Genomic DNA, 23,452 nt, shown 5'->3' on the forward strand with positions numbered 1-23,452 from the left:
GAAAACCCTGCAACCTTCTTGGAATTATCACAGCCCCTATCACCCTCAGTCATCAGGTAAGGTCGAGACAACTAATGGGGTCCTCAAGCTTAAAATCTCTAAACTCGCTGAAACTTACTGGACTCCTTTGGCCTAAGGTGTTGGCTCTGACCTTGCTGACTATTTGCAGTACCCCTTTGGCAAACATAAACTCACTTCACATGAGACAGTCACAGGTAGACCAGTGTCTCTTGGTATACAACTTTCTACTGATCCCTTGCTATCTCATATTAATATGACCAGCTACTATAAGGCTTTAAATGTCTTATGTTAAAGCTATCATCAACAAATTAAAGAAGCTTTCCTGGATTTCAATTCAAGGCATGCTGTTGGTCACAGTCTGGAGCCTGGTGACCGGGTATTTTAGAAATGTCAACAGAGGAAGACAGCCCTGGAGCCCCATTGGAAGGGACCTTACCTAGTGCTCCTGACCACTAACACAGCTGTGGAACTAGAGGGCATTGAGCCTGGGGTACACACCTCACAGCTAAGGAAGTCTCCACCTGACATCTGGTCCTGTACAAATGCTAGAGAACCCCAAATCAAACTGACAAGGAAGAGAAGCAGCCGAATCAAGGCTTCATACTTTAGCTAAACATGAAACTCTTTCTCCTTCTTTTTCTTTTCCTTACTCTGGCATTGGCTTGGAAAGATAACCCCCTCATCTGTATCTCCCAGGGCAGGGAGGTAACCTTTCAGATTGCTGGATTTGTCACCAAAGATTCCAATCTGCCCATGATGTTAGAGATCACCTGGTCCTCTCTGTGACCAATTTCTCTTCTATTCTTAATGTCACAGCAAACTATAATTGATGCCCCTTGGAACTCTCTTTGGAAATCAAGTTCAACTCTTATCGCCAAAACATCCTGTGCCTTGTTTTCTTCCTTTCTCCTATCACAACTACAGGTACTCAATTAGACACAAATATCTACATAAATCTTAGTACATTTGCACCTCCACGTTCCCATGATTATCTAGATTTGCCCTCACTCACTAAGAGATCTCACCAGCAGCACCCATCTTTGTAAGGCATTGAGGATGACTCTTTAGTTAAGTAGTCTGAAGACCTGACTGACCCCTGGCTTGGATGGGTAAATGCAGCAAACCCTGTAAATTGAGTCCCTTAATGGTACCCTGAACGGGAACGGTCTGCACCCCAACATGATTTGTCTCTCTCTGTGGTTGTTTTCACTCTCCTTGGGCCTATGGATGCCTAGAAGGCTGGGGCACAGCTGGGTAATGCCTCTTGGGTTATCTAACTGTGCCCGTAACTTTCCACAAATGAGGTAACCCATCTCATTTGTTGACTTCCCTGGGTTTACACCACTGAGTTAGAAAGGAATTGCCAGGAGGCATTCATGTCTCAAGACTCCCTTCCTTTGGCAGGGCCATACTTCTCTGGTTATGAGTAAACGAGAATATGATTAGAAACCTGTCCTTAACTCTTGAAGATACTGCAGATTCCATTGCTAAGACAACAGCTGCCCAGCAAAGATCCTTAGTCTCTTTGGTCAAAGTTGTCCTTGATAATAGGATAGCTCTTGATTGTCTTCTAGCTGGGCAAGGTGTCTGTGCTGTAGCCACACCACCTGCTGCACCTGGATTAACCCTCCTGGGAGGTTGAGACTAAGTTACATCAGGTCACTGAGCAAACCACTTGGCTTTCAAAGGTGACTTCTTCAATGGGTCTTTTGTTGACTTATTCGATTTGATTGGATTGGGTCTTGGGGACAATGTCTCAAAGTGCACTCCAAGCACTGGGGCTTATCTGACTTATTATAATCATTGTAATCTCCCTGGTGCATTATATTCTCTCAAAAGCTTTAAATGCACATTCACAGCTGCTGACCACCAACCAAATGATCTCCCTAAGACTGGAACTTCAGAAAAGACGTGAGGGGAATGACCACCTTAAAGATTGTGAAACTGAAGCTGCGACCACTGAATATCACAGGGGTTAAGCAAAAACATCATAACCTATGGATGTGACACAAAGGAACAAAAAAACCCCTGAGAACTTTAGAGCAGAAACTGAGAGTGGTGCTCGTGCCTTACATTTTTATCGCATCTCTCAGTTAAGCTGAGAGTCTGATCAAAAGGGGGGAATTGTTAAAAAGAAAACCACAGGTCGAAATGGAGTCACTTAGGCTAGGCCACACGACTGAACTGGGGCTTAATACCTAACCTAATTGAAGCCTCATCTTCCCCCAGAAATGTGGCCAGGATTTTTTTCTGGGCAGTCAGGAATTTTCTGGTCAGTACCAATGAGGTAATCTGTCACATGGGCCCTCTCGATAACCCAAAGGAAGATGAGGTAACCCACCTAACGAGACCCCTTTTTTTCCAAAAGGGAGATGACCTAATCTGAAATAATCCTTTTTCCTATTTATTACTTCCTTTTCTGGCCTTTAGAAACCTTACCCTTCTGTAGCCCTTTGGAGATCCCCTCTACTTGTTAGACAGGGATTCTGCCCGATTCATGAATTGTTCAATAAAGCCAATTAGATCTTTACAATTTACTGGGTTGAATCTTGTTTTCTAACAACTGTATCATCTTTATGGAACAGGTAAAGGTATCCAGCATAATACCTTTCCCTTTGCAGCTCTTCTTGAGCTGGGGATAGTTTTGTAAACTCTGCAAGGGCAGGTGTTTCCTTTGTATCCAGCCAGTGATGTCTAGGACTGAAGCGGATGCCAGCAGATACTTATAGGAACCGTGTCTGGCACAGGGATATTCATAAAATATTTGTTGGATGAATGGATGTGTGAGTGAATAAAACGAAGAACAGAAGAGTGAATATGATCTCGGAGAGGCAGCAATGAGTGGTGGCGTGAAGCGAGATCTTAATTCCCTGCCCAGGAATTGAACCTGGGTAGCCTGGATGAAAACCAGGAATCCTAGCCACCAGACCAGCGAGGGCTAGAGGCTAGAAGCTATTTTTCCCTGGCTCTTGCCCTCACTGAAAAGTGCATTTCTCAAGGAGGCAAAAAACTGTAAAAACAGGTATTAAGTTTATTATTAGAGACATAGCGCAACAAGAAGTGGGAGAGCACACAGAGAAACAGTTAAGGCAGAAGCAAGGCAGAGACGCACATCCGGAGAGAAAGGGTGTGGGCGTCCTCCCTAATGCGGAGGAGCGCAGTGAAGAGGCGGTTAGGGGCTGGGCTTCCCTGGTGGCGCAGTGGTTGAGAATCTGCCTGCCAATGCAGGGGACACGAGTTCAAGCCCTGGTCTGGGAAGATCCCACATGCCGCGGAGCAACTAGGCCCGTGAGCCACAACTACTGAGCCTGCGCGTCTGGAGCCTGTGCTCCGCAACAAGAGAGGCCGCGATAGTGAGAGGCCCGCGCACCGCGATGAAGAGTGGCCCCCGCTCGCCACAACTAGAGAAAGCCCTCGCACAGAAACGAAGACCCAACACAGCCAAAAATAAGTAAATTTAATTAAAAAAAAAAAAAAGAGGCAGTTAGGTCATTTATATAGGGCAGGTCTTCCAGGTCTTTGTTTACCTTTGGCCAATCATCTGGTTTCTTTTTCCACACCTGACCTGCCCTAGGAGCCGCCCCAACACGCGTGTGCAACTTTTTTCCAAGATGGATTCCAGCCCAGAGGCCTATGGGATGGCCTTAGCATCACATATTATGGGGTGGTACCCCCTCCTTTTTGACCCCCAAGGAGCCTTTCTGCACACGTGCAATGTCTCCCTCGCCCCAAGGATGGGAAACGTATGACCTCTTGATCTTTTAACGCGGTTTAGCTCCTCTCTGTCCCTGCCATAAAAGTGTCCAGTGTCCAGTTATCTACCCTAATCCTGTTGTTGTTTCTTATATCGAAGTGCAGATCTCAAAACAGAGACAGGAGAGCAGTCATAAATATGTAGTCTGGAGCCCGTTTGTCTCTTGCCTCAGGAAATGTAAACAGGGGGCTGATAATGAATGTCTGGCCTGGAGCCCATCCTCTTCTCATCCCAGGAAATGTAAACAGGAGGCCAGTTGTAAATGTCTATTCTGGAGCCCATCTATCTCCTGCCTCAAATAGATGAAGGCTAAGTCAATGAATGCATAAGAAAATGGAAGCAAGAGTAAAAATTAGAACAGGTGAAAGAATGTGTGAAAAAATGAGTGAATGAATAAATGAATGATGTGTGAATGGTCATGGTCAAGTGGACAACACAGACTACAATGAACACAGGGTGCTTCTCCAGGGTGGCCAACCCAGCCTGGCTTAATGTGTGGTCCTGGTGGCAATCTGCTTCAGAATCTTCCTTAGAATAGCAATTTTCCACCCTATTGTTTCGAGTTTGGATTGTATGATTGTTACCCTTTGTCCTCAAATGATTAGAAAAATTTTCAGCAGGTTAAAAAAGAGCTTCTCCAATTGTGAGCCCCCAAATGAATATCAGTGCAGCTCAGCCTAGACTTCGGGAGCTGGGCTGTCATTATGTCAATCTGATGTTAATTAAAATGGTAATTGGATAAGAGTTTTCAAAGGCCCTCTTTGCTGGCCTCGTGAGGCTTCCCGCTGTGCTGATTTTGGAGGGACAGAAGTCGAAGCCAGCAGGGGAATGAGAGGAAGGTATCCTGGGTTCTTCTGGCCCTGGAGCTAACACAGGCATCTATCTGCTCTGTCAGGCTTCAGAGAGCATTTTGATATTCTGGTTTCATTCTGTGTCAGTGGTTTAAGAACCAGGGAGGCAGCAAGAAGAAAAAAGAAAAAAAAAGAAGAGTCTTGGCATTTACATCTCCAGTTTGAGGATTGGCTTTACTATAGACTCAGTGTGTGATTTTGAGCAAGTTTCTTGACCATGGTGAACCTCAGTTTCCACATCTGTGAAATGGGATAATGACACATACCCTAATTGCATCATCACTAGGGGGATCAAATGAGATACAAGTGAAAGGCTTGACCAACTCTAGGGTGTGGTACATAATGGAGCTCACAATTGGCTTCTAAGAGTCTTGGGTTGATGCGCAGAGTTTTCCGGAGATGGGAACATAGGAGGAATGCAATTGGGGAGTGCCATGCTGTCCCCTGGGGTGCATTTCCAAGGTTCTCAAAATCAAGTGAAGTGGAACACAGCTGGCAAAACAGGGGTTCCAGCTCAGGGGTTAAGGTCCTCAATGTTCTCACCCAAGACTGAATGCCTCAGCAGGAAGAGAAATTAGCAAATTCATTCATTAAGGGCCCACTGACACTTCTATTATAACGACTAACCATTTGTTTTTATTGAGATCTTTTCCCTTGGTTAAAGCCATTAGCACCAATGAGTAACCATCATCAATCAACAAGCTTTCTTAAATGCCCCCACTTGTCCTGATTGCAGCTGAATACAGTGGATTTTACCACTTAAGTATCTCCCCAAGCCGTCCACTTATTCCCACCCACCCCCAACCTCCAGAGACGTCACTCTGGTCCGCTTCTCACCTCTGATGGCCTCTGGGCTAGACTCTGTGCCACTTCTTGCCTGGCACCATTTCTCCTTTCCCTCATCATCTCTTGCCACACCCACTTTTCCAACAGCCTTGTTTGATTCTTCATACATGTCTACTCCCTTCTTTTTATTTTTTATTTTTTTGGCTGCATTGGGTCTTCGTTACTTGTGCGTGGGCTTTGTCTAGTTGTGGTGAGCGGGGGCTACTCTTTGTTGTGGTGCGCGGGCTTCTCATCGCGGTGGCTTCTCTTGTTGCGGAGCACGGGCTCTAGGCACGCGGGCTCAGCAGTTGTGGCATGCAGGCTCAGTAGTTGTGGCTCGCGGGCTCTAGAGCGCAGGCTCAGTAGTTGTGGCGCATGGGCTTAGTTGCTCCGCGGCATGTGGGATCTTCCCGGACCAGGGATCGGACCCGTGTCCCCTGCATTGGCAGGCGGATTCTTAACCACTGCGCCACCAGGGAAGTCCCATGTCTACTCTGCAGACTTTTACCTGCTCTTCCTTCTGCCCTCAGTCCTTTAGCCACCCCCAGCCTTCGCGTCATCAGTTCCCACTCATTCTTCAGCTCTCAGCCCAAATGTCAATCCTCAGCAAAGGCCTCCACGTCCCCCCAGCTGGACCAGGCCCCACCTGTCGTACACTCTCCCAGCACCCTGCCTGTTCCTTCCCAACATCAGCCCAGTTTCTTTTATGTGCTTGCTTACTTGATTCTGGTCTTCTCTCCCTAGCAGGTGAGCTCCACAGAGGCAGAAACTACTCCGTTTATTCACACTTAATTTCAGGGCCGGGGGGGGGGGTGGTGGGGACCAGGGTGAGGCATCTTTTAAGGAGGGCTTCACTCTCGGGCGCCAACCCTGAGCTTGTATGAGCCAGAGCATTTGTGCCTCCTTAAATCTTGCTTCTGGGCCATCGCTCACCTACCCTAGTCCCGCCCCTGCTGGGTTCTCCAACACCCAGCCCGAGACTCCATATGCGGAAGGTACGCTCACAGATATGTGAAGAATGAACAGGTCGGAGGCAGGAAGACTCAGGAAAGGGAGCGAGCTGGCAGGCTGTACCTGATGTGGAGAAGAAAACGGAAGAGCTTAAAGCATGCAGTGGGAGGCAGGGGACTGGAAATGACAGCTCTGAAACAAGTGGATAGAGAAAAGTGGAAGGGGTGGCAGTTTGGATGCTAGGGCTGAGGAAGGGAATATTTGCAGGTTGGTAACTGGCAATGCCCCTGAGGAGGGGGGAACTTGAGCAGACTCTCCACTGGGATGATTCCTTCCCGCCCCCACCTTGGTGACTGCGCTCTGGGCTTGACCAGGACCTCGCTGGGGATGGGTGTCTGCCATTGGGGAGGGTCTCCGCTTTCTCAGTTACCCCTTGGGGACCTCGTGTCCTTGGAGGCCATTGCGAATCTGAGGCCAGGGCTTCCAAGGTCTTCCCGGGACTCTCAGGGAGCAATCCCACCCTTAACAAGGTCCATTTACACTGAGAATGCCAAACACATTTCTCTTTTAAATTTTAATTTGGTTCTGTCACTGATGTCACCTTGGGCCCCATGCTACCCCTCAAAATGACATCTTTTAACGTCCCTGGATATGCAGATATGTTATGAGAGCGAACAGGTTCCAAAGAGTTTTTCTCTTCTCTGGCCCCTCATTCTCCCTCCTTCCTTCTAAGCAGGACACGCAGTTTGGGTTTTTCAACCAGGCTACATCTGGACCAGATGCCCTCCTTGCTTGTCGGCGGCACTGACCATCTGATGCTAATATTCTGATTTGTGCTCCCAAGCATCCCCCACTACAGCTAGCGGAGGGCAGACCCCCCTCTGGGGACCTTCTCCTTAACTGCTCTGATTTACTCCGTGACTTTAGGCAAGTCTTTTACCCTCTCTGGGGCTCAGTTAAAACAAGATGGACTTGGAGTAGAAAATATGACGGCCTTTCAGCACTTTCATTGGAAGGTCCTTAGATTCTTCTGAAAGAGAGAGACAGAGACAGACAGAGGGAGACAGAGAGAGGGAGGCAAAGAAACAGATAGATGGATGAACAGATGGATGGATGGATGAATTGATAAATGACAGACAGATAGATGACAGAGAATTCATTCAGTTCAAGATGGTCCAAGTCCCCTCCATTGCCCACTGACCTCACCCCTGCAGTGGTCAGTCCGTGTGATGGGAGCTGTAAGGACCTCATATTACATCCTGTAGGGAAATACAGAGCCAGCGATCAAGAGAGACAGAGGAAGAGGGAGAGGCAGAGAGAGATACTCAGGTAAGGAATGACGAAGCAGAGAGAGGGAAGAGGGGGAAAGAGAAAGAGGGTTCTGGTCACATTTGTCCCTGTGACACCGAGGTTAAGCATCATGTGGGGAACTGACTGAAAGCCCAGGATATCTGAGGGGAAGCCTGTGGTCCTTCCTGTTCTAGGTGGAACCTGTGTGGGCACTGTGGGGTGAGCTGCATCAGAGAAGGAAAATTATGTCCACTGTGGCTCGAGTCCAGTTCTAGCTAATGCACAGAGCAGGAAGCTGCAGTCCCCGCCACTCTGTCAGGCGGAACCCCCGGGGCTCACTGTTTACTTGGGGATGGGATGCCTTCTGCCTTGTACCTGCTGTTAGTACATGAGTCTGCTGAGCCTAGCTCCCTGATCTGACTCATCCACGCCTTTGGAGATGTCATTGCCCTGGAGGTAACTCACATACCCATTTCATGAGGCCGAAATCAAGGCACGATTTGGAAGTCTTAACAGAAGCACAATTCATTAATTTTCTCATTGTCCTCCCCTCACTGAACAAATTGCCCAAGCTTGGACCACTCGTCATAGCAGTCGACATTCTCACTTATTCTTTTTTCCATCTGCACTCTGGGGTTCTTGCCAGTGAATAACTACCTCCTGGCATCCCCAATCTTCTCCACCTTCTCCCATGGGCCTTCATCTTTGCTATTTGATTATTCTGTTTTAATTTTGAGGCCCTCGGGACTCCTGGAAGAAAGCCTCCCACAGGGGTGGCGGGGTTGGGAAGGAAGCCAGACTCTGGCACCTGGGACCAGCTGCTAATTACTGCAGGTGCCTGTCTGCACACCGCTGGGTGTCTTGCCCACACAGGCAGCTGAGGATGGTGGGGCTCTGCGGGTGCAGGAAGATGCCAATGGCTTTTTAACAGCTGGGGGCCCTCCTCATTCATCTGTGCATGCTGGGTTTATTTTGCCATTTGTCAATTTCTGACTTAAGGGGACCTGGGTTCCGAGTGGCTTGGGCTTCAAGATTGATGACCAGAGTGAATGACAGGTCCCCCCCTCTCCCGTAAACAGTCGGCACTGCCAGTAGGAAGCCCCACAGGCCGCTCATCTCTGAAAGGCCCATTTCTCCACCTCTGCTGAGGCTGGAGATAAAATATTTATTTGGGATCCAACCAATACGCCCCAGCTGCCTCGCTAGACAGTGAGCAAGCTTTGAAACGAGCAAGCAGCTGAATGGCTCAATCCAGGTTTTGCTTTGCCAAAGGGAGGAAAGAAAGAAAAAAAAAGATGCCAGTCCTCTGTTTGGAGGTTGAATATTCCTTGGATGGAGAGTAGCTCTTTACTGGGGCACAGTCCTTCAGCTGTCATAGATAGAATTAGAACACAGGCTGGTGTCAGGTGCTGAAGTAATAGGGTGTTTGAGAGCATAGAGTGTAATTTTCTGAAGCGGAAAGGGACATTTCATAGGCTCTTTCATTTCCAGGGGTTGTGAAATCTTACAATTCACCCAGTCCAAACCTGTCATCCTTGAATCCCTGCTAGATCATTTCTCCCTGTATTTGAAATCTTCCAGTGATGGGGGAAATCACGACTAACGTCTCCAAGCAGATGATTCCCTGTTTGTCTGTTGAAAGCATTTTTTAAAAATTGAGTTGACATCTGTCTCTCTGTAGCTTCTACCCACTGGATCAAGATTTGCCTTAGAAACACAGAACACATCCATTCTGCTTAATGGCCTTTAGCGGAAAGAAAGTAATCTTGTCCTCTTTGAGACTTCTCTCCTCCAGGCTAAGTCTCCCCTGTGGGTTTTTGCTAGATGCTGGGGATTCAAAGATAAATAAGTCTAGGGAGATCAGGGGCACGTGTCTCATGTGGCACGCTTTCAAATTCCTTCACTATGCTGGCCGTGGAGGAAGGAGCCCACCCGTGTCCGTGCTGACAGCCCCACCGCTCTGCTCATTCAGTTCCTAACTCACACCCAAGAGGGGAGGGTTGACAGTTCAGGCTCCAGGACACTCACTGGGCCATGTTTGACTGGTGGGTAGGGCCACCGTGGGTGAAGAGTTGATGCCATATGTGTGGTCTTCCCTTTGCAGTCTGGCCACGAGGAAGTAAGGAAGCCAGCCAGGGCTGGACTCCTCGGGACAGGCTGCCCCATGCTTTCTCTGGTCTACCTCTTCTAAGCCTATGGCCAGGCCAAACCTGTTTTGTTGACTCAACCATCTTAAAATCAGAAACTATTGGCGTGCAAATGTGTGTGTGTGTGTGTAGGCGTGGTTAACTAGTGAAATCCTATGTCAGGGGAATCAGGGACTTGCCCAGCTATGAAGAGTGTTCTTGGGAATTCCCCGGTGGTCCAGTGGTTAGGACTCCATGCTTTCACTGCCGAGGGCCCGGGTTCAATCCCTGGTAGGGAAACTAAGATCCTGCAAGTTGTGTGGTGTGGCGAAAGAAAGAAAGAAAGAAAGGGAGAAAAAAAGGAATGTTCCTTGTCTATCTTGTTCTTTTTCTCTGGGAATAACTTCCTAGTCTGAAATCCCAATGTGGATATCAGGAGGGTAGAATTCAGGAATTCCCTAGCCTCTGGCTTAACATCACCTGGATAGCACCAAACCTCGTTCTAATCTTCAGTTTCCTTATGCCTTGGGAAGTGTGGCAGCCAGCACTAAAATGAATACCTGCCTTAGAAAATAATGATGTAAAAAAGGCAGGAAAATCAGACAGAGCAGGTCCATGCCTTGCCTGCCAGAGAAAGATGAGGAAGCGTCGCTGGTACCCACCGGTGTCCCTCCTCCTTGCCCCTGAGGGAGTGGCTAAGCTGAGTGATGAATGTGTGCTGGGTCTCCTCCTTATCTTGGCTACTGATCTATGGGCAATGATGCGAAGCCACTCAGAGAGACTGAACCGGGTGTGCTCAAAGAAATAATGGCAAAAGGTACGGCCAGTGAGGCTGAGGCACTTGTTCATCGGTGATGAGTGCTTTGTCCAACCCCATGCTGTGGCAGCACGAAGCTGGTCGGCTGTGGGTGCTTGGTGGAATGATTGTTAAAATAATGACAGCAGTTTCTAACGCCAGCAAAGGTAGATGTGAGCAATGGGTAAGAATGCAGAAGCAGATAAAGACTGCCGGAGAGAAAGATAACAGCATTCAGGTCTCCATGTGTTTGGAAGAAAATGTAGCAATATCTATTAAAGTTAAAAACATACCTCCTGGGACTTCCCTGGTGGCACAGTGGTTAAGAATCTGCCTGCCAATGCAGGGGACACGGGTTCGAGCTCTGGTCCGGGAAGATCCCACATGCCGTGGAGCAACTAAGCCCGTGTGCCACAACTACTGAGCCCACGTGCCACAACTACTGAAGCCCACGTGCCTAGAGCCCGCGCTCCGCAACAAGAGAAGCCCCCATAATGAGAAGCCTGCACACTGCAACGAAGAGTATCCCCCCTCGCCCCAAACAGGGAAAGCCCACACGCAGCAACAGAGACCCAACGCAGCCAAAAATAAATAAAAAATAAAATAAATAAATTAAAAAAATACATACCTCCTCTTTGATTCAGAAATCCCATTTTTAGCCTTTTTTTCCTATAGATATACTTGTTCTGGTGGGTAAAGATGGATGTACATGGATATTAATTGCCGCATTCTTGGCAATACAAAGATAGGAAGGAACTTACATTTCCATTAGCAGGGGACTGGCTACATAAAATATGATCCATTTGTATGATGAACTACCACACAGCCTTGAAAAAGAATGATGTTGATCTAGTTGAGCTGAGGTGCAACTATCTTGAGACATATTAAGAAAGAAACCCCACAGAACACTATGCTTCTATTTGTGCAAAATACAAAGGTGTATTCACAGACATAAGGGCTTATGTGTGTTTAGACTATTTCTGGAAGGATACACATAAAACTGGTAATACTGTTTGGGTGGGGAGTTGTGACGAGGAAATAAGGAATGGGGAGGGGGTTGGCTTGCTTTTCCTTCTATACAATTTTGCATCATAAAAATTCATTATCATAATCTTGTACTCTATTCCCCCACAAAAATAGCTCATAATAAAAAGAAAGCATATGCCTTCTGCACAGCTGCCAATGCCGCACTTCCTATTGACCCAGATATTTATTCTACACCCATTGTTTGTAGGATACTGAGCTAGTCCAGTTGGAGAGGAAATGGAAAAAATATAGTTCATGTTTTCAGGGCACTTACTATCCATATGGGGAGAAAAACGTGTTCATGCAGTTATTCTAGAAGTTGGAGGGAACATTTAATCTTGATTAGGGAACTGGAGAAGATTTAATAAAGCTGGTTTGTAAAGTACTGGTAGTAGAATTTTGAGACCTGAGGATGGATGGATGAATGAGGTGCAGTATTCCCGATGGAGAGAACCACATGAACTAGAGATGTGGAATGGGAAATAACAAACTGTGTTGAGTCACCTGTACCTTCTCATCTGTTTGCTGTACTATCAGAAATACTTGCTTTGGGGTTAAGGTATGGTTTACTTTCAGAAGTCTTTGTGAGAATGCAGACACTTGATTTTGATTGAGAGTTGAGAGGATGGACCCAGTAGGAGTGCTAGTAAACCAGCTCTCCCTCCGCCAAACTGGATTTGTAGCTTTTGCCTATTTCCATGGTGTAAATATTCCCACTGTGGCCGACTTCAAGCTGCTGACACAGAATGGGAGCTGGGAAGAGACACGCATAATCAACTCTCCTAAGCCTGAAAGAGCTTGCTGGGGCATGCCACTGAATAAATGAGAATCCCAGAGTATCAGAACTAAAAAGGACATTAAAGAAATGTAAAATGAACCTTAGCTACACAGGAGGAAATGAAGGTGTTTGCACGATGTCAGAGGAAGTGGCAGAGTTTGGGACCTTATCTTCTAGTTCTTAGTTTAGTGAAATTTCTCCTTTTCTTTGGACATCACCAATATAATAGAGGGCAGGGAACAAGGGACAGTGTAATTTTGAAGGAACAAGAAGTTATAAAGTAGGCTTCTCTGACACAGCAGAGGTGGGTAGGGTTCCAGAATGGGTCTTGGTCAACAGGAAGGTTTTGTGTGCTGGGGGGAATGTGAAAAGGACCACAGCAGGGTGGAAGGGGCAGAATCAGAAGATATTTTATGGAGGGGGGTGGAGCTTAAAAGATGAAATCCCCAATTGCACAGTTCTGTTCAGGACTGACTTTTCTTCCTGGGGGTATAATGAGTTGATCTGATATGTGGAAGAGAAAACCTGGGCTAGTCCCTTCCACATCCTGGATGATCTGTGTGCACAGGACTCAGAGCCTTCCTCCTCCAAGTGTGGCCGGGGGGTGGGGGGGCAGGTTAGTAGTAATTTCCCCAGGGCTTTCCAGTGTGACCGTCTCCGTGCCTGTGAATCAGTGGCTCAGTGAAGAAACCCCAACAAACGTCCATGTAAGAAGTCGGGGAAAAACCGGTGCAGTACGACGGGTTTATTTATTTATACCCAATGTGAGATAGACAAAGAGAAATCAGAGCAGTGGAAGGTAAAATTGAGGTTTGTTTTTGTGAGTCTATGGTAGGGTCAGGGAGCAGAAATGGATTAGGGGTAAACAGGACAGAGAATCCTCTTTATTATGTCATACGTTAAAAACATATGACAACCCAGGCTGAAATCTCTTCGGCCGGGAGCCATTACCTTCAGGGCAAGGTCCAAGCTCCTTTGCATGGGTACAGGGACCTCCATTTTCTGCCCTTGACTATCTTTCCAATCTCCTCTCCTGAGTCCGTCAACCCAGGTAATGCTCTTAAAACACACACTGATTGCTATTACTCTGCAGGTTTGGGGCCTCAGTCTTGGCACAGACCTCTGCCTGGAATGCTCTTTCCCATGATATCTGCTGGGCAAACTTCTACTCAATCTTCGAAATCCTGCCGCAGCATTTCAACGTCTTTCTTAATCCTTTCTTACATGGCAGCCTTCCCCTGTCCTGCCTGCACCCTGCCCTGCCTGCAGATAGAGACAATCACTTCCTCCCCTGACAGGTGCTGCTTCTGTATGCATGTCAGTTGAATGGCAATATGGTAATTTCATTGCAAGTTTCTGTTTTTATTTCCCCTACTTCACCGTGAGCTCAGCCAGGGCAGGAGACTCCTGTCTTGGCTCCTGAGGTCGAATCAATAACAACATGTTGGGGTTGGTGATGCTGGTAAAGCCAGCTAGAAAGAAGAGGGGAAAAGCTGCTTCTGTGGCGCCCCCAGAGCTCCACCCTGAGAGAGGAAGCGTGAGGTGTGACAGCCGGATGCAAAGACTTTTGCTGAAGGCCACTGGGAGTGTTGATCTGCCCAGCCCTCCAAATTGTTGTTAGCTGAGCCCCTGAAGGAAATTGAGTGAAGGTCCCAGGGTGGGAGGAGGGTTGTGATGCTGCTGTAGATCAGGTAATGAAAGCCTCGACCAAGGTGGCTCCATGCTGGGCTCCAGTAGAGTCATTCTAACTCTCTGGAGAAGAAGATCCTTCCTCAAGCTTCCACACAAACCCATCCCACTGCTAAAGGCTGAAATGGATGCTATATCGTGCCACGCAGATCCCCCTTTGGCCCTGAAGGACTTACTCCCGTACCTTCCTTTCCCTTCCATAGGTGCTGCCCTCCAGAGCATGCCCTAATCAACTTCCTACATGCTAGTCTCCAACGCGGAGTTTGCTTCCGGGATGAAGGAACTCAACCTTCAAGGATAATATCAACCTGCTGTTAAAGGCTGTTAATATTAGCAGACTGGTCAGAGTTGGTAGGCCTGGGTGGTGACCTCCTGGGACAGTAGTAGGAACTGAGACCATAGGCAGGAGGGTGCTGTCAACAGGGCCACCAGGAGACCCACAGAGAGGATGGGGATCAGCAAATGTCACCAGAGTGGTGCTTACTCCCGGCCACCAAGCAACAGCCTGCCATGGCCATCTGGGTTAATTTTAGCAGCCGTGGGGAGGTGGCAGGGGGAGTGGGTCACACTTCTGATGGCACACTGACAGGGGTTTTCACCAGCTTGGTGCTGTCAACCATGTAATGCTGCACGTTAGATTCACTTCAAAAAAAACTCATTCTAGGTTTCAACCTTAAAGAGATTCTGAGTTAGCTGGTCTTCAGTAAGGCCTGAGGCTTTGTATGTTTTCTTGGGGGTGGGGGGTGGGCTTTTTATGTTTTAAATGCTCACTGGAGATGTCTAATGTGCAGCTAGGGTTGGTTGAGAACTACCAATATGGTGGAAAGGTGATAAGCTCTGGAATCAGACTGAGTTGGGGTTGAATCCTGGTCCTATTAGTGGGTGGAGAACTTCAGGTTGTAATTAACTTTTCTGAGCTTCCATTTCTCATCTGTAAAATCATGTAAATCATATATATTTCATGGAAATGTCCTAAGGGCAGCACGTTAATAGCAATAACAATGATGTTGATAATAGCCTTCAATCCAAGAAGCTATTATCATGATCGTTGTTACTACTATTTGTATTCATACTTGGCCTTTTGCTCCTTCTTTTCCAGGGTAGAGCACCCTATAGTAGACTTGCCATGCTTAGCCCCTGCCCCATTATGGGGGGAGAGCTCCTTATCCCAGTTGTAGCTACCTAAAGCCCAGCAAACTGTGGCTGCAGCAGCTAGATGGAAAACCAGTGACTCTCCTGGGGTTGACCAGATGACCAAACATTGGCATCCACAATTACACTCCTGTTCACACCTAGAATAACACAGGCAGCACTTCAGCCCTCCAAGATGACACTGGCAGGTGTGTGGCTGCTGTGTGGAAAACTAAGCAGGACAGATTCTGCTCATACACAAGGGCAGCAATAAGGCCCAGCATACTTAAATGACGTCCCAGGAATTGCACCACTTACCATGTGGCTCTGGACAAGTCCTTTCTCCTCTCCATCCCTCAATTTCTTGCTCTGTAGAATATGGGTGGCTGATCTGGATAAATGACAATTCTGTTCAGTTTGGTGCTGCCCCCCGCCCCCTCTTGGATATGCCTTGGGGGACTGACTTCATCTCCACCTTCTCTCACAGAGACTCCAATGCCAAAGGCCAGGGTTTTGAGAGATGCCCCTTTAGAGCAAGAGACCTGAGAGTCTGTCCTGGCCGCTGCCCACCCTGGATTGTAAGTTTCCCCATTTCTCCTCCTGCCATCCAGAACTTTAAATAGCCTCCAGCACACTATGTGGCTGCCAGAAGTTGTAATTAAATAATGTCCAGCTGTCAAAAAGCTGTTATAAATGATCTTTTGGTCTGCACCACTGTCTGGGAAGCCAGGAAAGAGAAACTGGAGGGTTATAAATATGAAGAGCAGAAGTTCAGTGGGGAACCTGGGGGCAACAGCTTTCAGGGACCTTGAAAACCACTGAAGGTTTTTTTTAAAAAATGTGTAATTAGTCCATGGAAGAGCTCCTAGCCTTGGCTCTATGAATGGATTTGCATATGGGATAACTTGAAAAGGATTGGGGAAACTGGTGTCCTTGTCTAGAGCTAGTTCTCCTAGAATGCAGTCACTACCCCTCTTTTAAAATCCAAACAGGAAAGTAAAAAGGGCAGGGTGAGTGCCAGCAATCCAGACAGTTCTCAGATGAACTGCTATAATTTTCTCCCTCCTTCCCTTCCTTTCTTTTCATCCTTCCTCTTTCTCTTCCAACAAATACTCTTGAGTCACTATTATGTTTAGAGTTCTCTCTAAATGAGGAATATGGAGAAGAAATGCACATTTATGGAACACATAGGTAGTGTTAGACGTTGTATGTACATTACTCCACTTAATTATTATAACACACTTAGGAGATAATTATTATAAAACTCAATATTGTAGATGAGGAAACTGAGCCTCTTTGAGATTGAACCACTTTCCCAAATCACACAGCCAGTGATTAAAGGGCTGGGGATTAGAACTCCACAAGCCTGTGTGTTCCACAGAGGCAAAGGATGCGTATCTTCTGTGCATTGTTTTGCTAGGATGCCATGTGGTACCTGGCACAGAGAGGGCTTAAGAAATATTTATGGAAGGAGGAAAGGAAGGAGGAGAAGGAGGAAGGAGGGAATCACCTCCGTTCTGTCAGACACCAAAGTCAGTAATCTTTCTATCATCGCACATTGTCTCTGGAAAGTACAACAGGCAGATAGATGTAGATATAGATATAGATATAGATATAGATATAGATATAGATATAGATATAGATATAGATATAGATATAGATATAGATATAGATAGATATAGATAGATAGATAGATATAGAGAAATATATGAAATAGTTGGGGGAAAGGAGTTGTTAAAACATGTGCAAAAACAACGTGATTAGAAAGCAGAAAGTTGGTTTCAAGTCTTAGAGGAGGTGGAGCGAAGGCGCTATGGGTGTACAGAGGAGGGATGGATCACCTCTAGCTGTAGGAAAGAGGGGGGCTTCACAGAGGAGGCAGAATTTGAGCCTTGGAGGATGAGCAGGATTTGGACACCAAGAGGTGGAGGGCAAGGAAGCCTGATCAGATTGAAGGAGTGGGGGAGAATCATAAATAATCTCCCAGGGAAAGGATTGACCAATGGTCAGGGCAATTGGTAGCCGTCTGGATCGGAACCCCAGCCTAGGTGTTATCCTGGTAGGGTCCCGGGGATTTCATCTGGCAGAGCAGTTGCCTGTCTCATGGGCGAGTGAGAGGTGCTCAGGGTAAAGGCAATCCAGACTGAGTCTGTGTGTTTGCGTGAGTGAGTGTGTATGTGTGGTGTGGGTGTGCTAATGGGAGGTTGGTACTTCCTTCTGAGCCTAAATAGGTGCCAAGAGGCCCAAGTGGAAATTCGTGTTTCCGGGGTAGGACTGTCATGTACGGGTCTATCATGAACCTCTATCTGAGCCTCTGCCCAGGTGTGCTGGCGGGCTCTGCAGCAGCAAGAATGTGTGGTGTGGCTCCCAGGATGGTCATATTCTGCTGGGTAGGGGAGTGAGACCCTGGGCTGTCCCTAGGGACTGGGGTCAAGTGTGGTGCTAACGAAGGTGATTTGGGGGGTAGAAAGTGTAACAGAGGGGCTTGGGAGCAGGAGGGATCCAGTCAAGGATAAAGGCTCTGACCTTACTTCTTCTTTTCATTTGTCCCCAGCAAACCTGCCATCCCCAGTGGCACAGAGCACCTGGCCTGGTGCCTGGGGGCAGTGAAGGCTTGTCAAGACTGTCATTGATCTGTACCTCGCTTCTGTGAAACATCCCCTGAGAGTGGCAGGAACACAGATCACAGGAACAAACAGCCCAATGGTTTTGGGGATCATTAAATAATTATAGCCAATGCCCATCACATCTGTGGAAAGGCTGACTGGTGGCATCGCCAAAGGCCAAATAGAAACTCGCAGGGCTGTTGCAAGAGCCACGGCTGCCCAGAACGGGAAGGCCTGCGGTGGAAAGATTCAGGGTTAGCTTGAAAAGAGCCTTCCCCATCACAACACAAGAAAGAGCCCAGCCAAAGGCAACCATCGCTTTCTGGCGAGGGGTGACCCTTTGACCACCTCAAAAACCTGACTGCTCCATTGGTAGGGAGCCCTTGAGGCTCACTTTAGAGCATGGGATGCAGACAATAATTGTCCACAGGATGGGATTCCAGGGACAGGACGGACACTGGGGATGGAGTGGGGATTCTCTGAATTTAGCATACCTGCCATCAAGGCCCTGGCAGGTATCCTGCTACCTGCCTGAGTGGCCTTGGGCATGTCTCTGGACCTTGGTTTTCTATTCACAAACATTCATTCAGTAAGCACCTATTGAGCACCTACTGCATGCCAGGTGCTGTGTTAGGTACCGGGGGGCAGGCAGCAGAGAAAAATAATGATCTCTGCCCTCATGGAGCTTCCAGTCTAGTGGAAGTAAACAAGTAATTGCACAAATAAGTGCATTTTACACATTGTAATAAATGCTGTGAGGGAAAGGACAGGGTGCTATGGGAGAACCCTTTAGGCTCAGGGATCAGGGAAAACCTCTTTGAGGAAGTAGCTGGGAGCAATACCTGAAGGGTAAGTAAAAGTTATCTGAGTCAGCTTGGAGGAAGAGCTTGTGCAAAGGCCCTGAGGAGGAGAACAGAGTAATATATCTTAGGAACTGAAGTTAAGCCTGTGTGGCCAGAATGCAGGAGCAAGGGGCCAAATGAAGTGACATGAGGCTGGAGGTGGGGGGCAGGAGAGGGGCTGATCATGTGGCAGCCCATTGGCCACGAGGAGGATTTGGGACTTTACCCCATGACTGTTGGGAGGCCATTGCTCCGTTTTTTACAGGAGTGTGATCATTGGATTCACATGTTAAAAGTAAAGTAAATAACAAGAGATGGAAAAATGATGACAGAAACCACAAAAATACTTGGAGGTTAAAAAAAGATTTGAACAAGTATTTTCACGTTACAGAATCTATCTCATGGGAGTAATCTGCTAGCAGAAAAAATAATTATGTACCAAAGTATTCTTTATAGTTAAAAAAAACCAACACCACTCTGGCTGTCGTACAAAGAGAATAAACACTAATAAGTCTCGCTTGCTTCAGAATCGAATGAGAGAAGGATGTGAAAGGGCTCTGTAGGCAGTAAGGTGTGGTACATGTTTGGGAGGGACCTGAAAGTCTCCCATTGCCCCACTCTCCATCCGCTCCCAACAGCGCCTAAAATGCTGGTTATCCCAGGAACCTAAAGCTTTATGCCTATTAAAAGGGAAATCTCCCAGAGAGGGTCATACTTTGAGCGAAGCTAGACAAAGGCAGGGTCTCAGCCCCAAAGGGACCAGAAGAAATGCTTCTCAACCCTAGCTGCACTTTAGAGATACCTGGTATGGTAGCCACCTTCCCAAATGGCCCCCAAAGAGCCTTATGTCCTGGTATACAAGCCCCTATGTAGCCCCTCCCAAAACTTCAATGTAACCAAGAAGATGTTGTGGAAATGATGGAGTGTGATTTCCAGTGCTCGGACATAAAAGACATTGTGGCTTCTGTCTTGCTGTCCCTTTCATGGCTCTGAGGGAAGCTAGCTGCCATGCTGTGAGGACACTCAAGCAGCCCCATGGAGGGGTCCATGTGGCAAGTAACTAAGGCCTCCTGCCAACAGCCATGTGGAAAAATCATCTTGGAAACAGGTCCTCCCAACTAACATCTTGACTGCAACTTCATGAAAGACCCTGAGCCAGAACTACCCAGCTAAGCCTTCCTAGATTCCTGACCCACAGAAAGTGTGAAACAACACATGTCTATTGTTTTAAGTCATTACGTTTTGGTGTGATTTGTTGCATCGCATAAGTTAACTACTGTTACTAGGGAGTTTTAAAAAATACTGATGCTCAAGTCCCATCCCCAGAGAGTCTAATTCATTTGGTCTAGGGTAAAGTCCAAGCACTGGTACGTTTAAAAGCCCTCAGATGACTCCAATGTGCAGCCAAGATTGAGAACCACTGGACTAGAGTATCACATAGGACAACAGGCAGGGCTTAAGCATGGAGTATTGCCTCAATTTCAAGAGCTAGAATTCGGTTTAAGCCGAGGGTTCTATCCCGGGAGAAAGTGAAAGCCCAGTTTGAGGATCAGAGCCCATAGTCACAATAGGCTGATTGTTTATCTTAGTGTCCACAGCTTCTGACCATGGGATCCCTAAATTTCCCTAAGGACACAAGCTTACAGAAGGAAATCAAGACGCCTTAGTTGAAAGGAAAAGAGAAGTCTAGAGCCAAGCAGGTAAATCCTCTTTCAACAGACATAAGCTTTGTCTCATGAACCCTCCATTTGAATGAAGGCGTGCAGGAAGCCTGGTTATCCACGGATGAATAGCCCTTCTACTTCCTCCTATCCGCCATTATATCTTCTGTCCAGACCAGGTTCCTACCTCTGAATGTGCTCTCTGAAACTTAGGAGCAACGATGATGACTAATTCTGAAAACCCTTGTGTGTCCTCGAATTTCCATGGCTAATGGGATACTGTTCCCATCGCTGAACAATAACTCAAGAGACCTAACTGTCTCTATGCTCTCTCTCATGCTATCTCCCTGATGAAAGCTGCCATCAAATAATTAAAATGATTGTAAAGGGAGTCTCAGCAGACGAAAGATACTGGTGGGATAGTCAGATGCTGTGAGCTCAGTGCTGTATGTTGCGGTGAGTTGGCTGGTCTCTCTGACTCTCCTATGAATGGGCACTGGTACCACCCTGCATCTGTCTGTGATGGCAGAAGCATTGATAGGCACTGAGCATCTGTAATGTGCTAGGTGTAGGAGATACAGAATTTAGCAAGACTCGACTCTCTTCTTGTCCTCAAGGAGCTTTTAGCTTAGACAAATGAGGAAACAGATGATACAGTGTGATGAGTGCTTCCCTGGGGGCCTGTGAGAGCACAGAAGAGACACCACACTTGGCCTATGAAATCTTTGGCGAGGTGAGATCTGAGGTGTTCTGTTGCCTGGGCAACGATGGAGGGAAGTCGATACAAGAGGAGCAGCAGGTACAGTGCTCAGGTGCAGGAGCTTGAGGCATTTCAGGGAATTGTAAGCAGCTCCTTGTGGGTCTAGATATCTTCCTGGGACCTACGGCTCACAGGGGTGGCCCAAAGGTATCTGGTGAGTAGCACCTCTTTAAATGGAGCACCAGGCTGTATACAAAAGGGACACAGTGGGCAGAACTCACCATCAGGCAAATACATCCTTGACCCAACCCTACTCCATATGCAGATCCTACTCTTTCTTTGCACAGACCATGGATGACCCTCCCCTTCAGGGCCCCAGCCTCATGTTTGCTCCAGCCCGCATCTCCAGAACCATGACTTTGAGTTGTTTTCTCCTCTGCGGCCCGACCCACTGAAACCCTGGCTCCTGGCTGTTTCTTCCTCCTGTTTCCTGCCTACATATTGTTAAAACTGGCCTCCATGTGTTCACCCTTTCTGACACTCAGACGGGTCTCAGGGCCTTCTCTTATGAACTGTGTACACAGGTAGCCTTAGCATCTACAAGTGTTTTATAGGACCAGGAGCTGGACAGAGAAGGCCAGGGGAGTAAGAAACCCAAATGCCCGAGGAGATTCCGAGAGGCAAATCTGGAAGGGGCACAGGTATGAAGAGTAGGGCACCTGGGGTTCAGAATGGGGAAAATGTGATGCGGGCATTAGCACAAAATCCTGGGTAAGGAGGTAAGGGGCTCCTGGATATTCCCTACTTCCTGTCACTGACCCTAGAACAAGAGTCACAGTGTGGATGCCTTCTGTAGATGTAGGGCCAGGAAGATGGTGTGAATAAGTCAAGGGGTCAGTGAAACGATGGAGGATGCAGGGCCACAGCAAAGGGGAGCTCATGGTCCTTCTAGTGAGGGATGCTGCTGCTTCACTCCAGCCAAGTGTTGCCACGTGGGAATGCGGTGATGCAAGAATAACCAGACATTGGACCTTCTCAAGACAAGCCCCACATCTGGATTTTAATGGAAAAGAGTTGGCAGTTCAAATAAAAACAAACAAAAAAACTATACACAGAAAAAAAGGCAGCATGGTTTTTGAATTTCACCAACTTTCCACAAAAAGGTAAACACAGTGATAAAGACCAACGCCACCGCCCTCGCCAAACCACAGACAACTAGTGATAAGGTATCCCCTGAACCCTAAAACACAAGTGGGTAGGGACAAATCACCAAGCCCTGCATGGTCCCAACATCTGTGCAGGAGGAAGCAGAGGGGAGCAGTGAGGTATCTGATGGACCTGAGAAAAGAAGAATCCCCACAGAGCCAATGGATACTCAGTGGGAAGCACGGGGTGGGTGGGGAGAAATCTGAAAAGAGCAGTTGAAACTGGGAATTGTTCTGTCCAATCCACTAGTGGGTGAGTGCAAGGGGTCTGTGCAAGGTCTGAAAGGATGACGCAGTTCAGATCGTATGAATACTCAAAGCTGACCAGCCAGGAGTCTACACGCTGATGAGAAAGTGCTGGGTGTGGGATCAAAATTGAGTACAATAGGGATAATAGAATCAAAAAAGAAAGAAGATCCACGTGAAAATGGGTAGGGGAAGAGAGTGAGGAAATCTCAGAAGGCGAGCTGCCATATTTTTAAATACTACACAAAAACAAAGAGGGAACTTTTGTAAAGTTCAAAAGCTACCCTGAACCAGGACTCTCACAAATATCAAGGAAGTTGGGTTCAGATAAAAATAAACCTCATAAAAATATTGAGGACAAAGCCCACACAAAGTTATTAAAACAATAAATGCTGGAGAGGGTGTGGAGAAAAGGGAACCCTCTTGCACTGTTGATGGGAATGTGAATTGATACAGCCACTATGGAGAACAGTATGGAGGTTCCTTAAAAAACTACAAATAGAACTACCATATGACCCAGCAATCCCACTACTGGGCATATACCCTGAGAAAACCATAATTCAAAAAGAGTCATGTACCACAATGTTCATGGCAGCTCTGTTTACAATAGCCAGGACATGGAAGCAACCTAAGTGTCCATCGACAGATGAATGGATAAAGAAGATGTGGCATATATATATACAATGGAGTATTACTCAGCCATAAAAAGAAACGAAATTGAGTTATTTGTAGTGAGGTGGATGGACCTAGAGTCTGTCATACAGAGTGAAGTAAGTCAGAAAGAGAAAAACAAATACCGTATGCTAACACACATATATGGAATCTAAAAAAAAAAAAAAAAGGTTCTGAAGAACCTAGGGGCAGGGCAGGAATAAAGACGCAGACGTAGAGAATGGACTTGAGGATACAGGGAGGGGGAAGGGTAAGCTGGGACAAAGTGAGAGAGTGGCATGG

The 23,452-nt window shown here is 47.1% G+C and overlaps 1 protein-coding gene across 1 annotated transcript in view; it reads right to left on the reverse strand.

The window, feature by feature from the left end:
* ASIC2 (acid sensing ion channel subunit 2) overlaps positions 1 to 23,452 on the reverse strand; it is a 1,044,166-nt gene that overhangs the window by 377,297 nt on the left and 643,417 nt on the right. The window lies entirely within an intron of this gene.

Source organism: Eubalaena glacialis, chromosome 19 (assembly GCF_028564815.1).
Source record: "Eubalaena glacialis isolate mEubGla1 chromosome 19, mEubGla1.1.hap2.+ XY, whole genome shotgun sequence".
NCBI lineage: Eukaryota > Metazoa > Chordata > Mammalia > Artiodactyla > Balaenidae > Eubalaena > Eubalaena glacialis.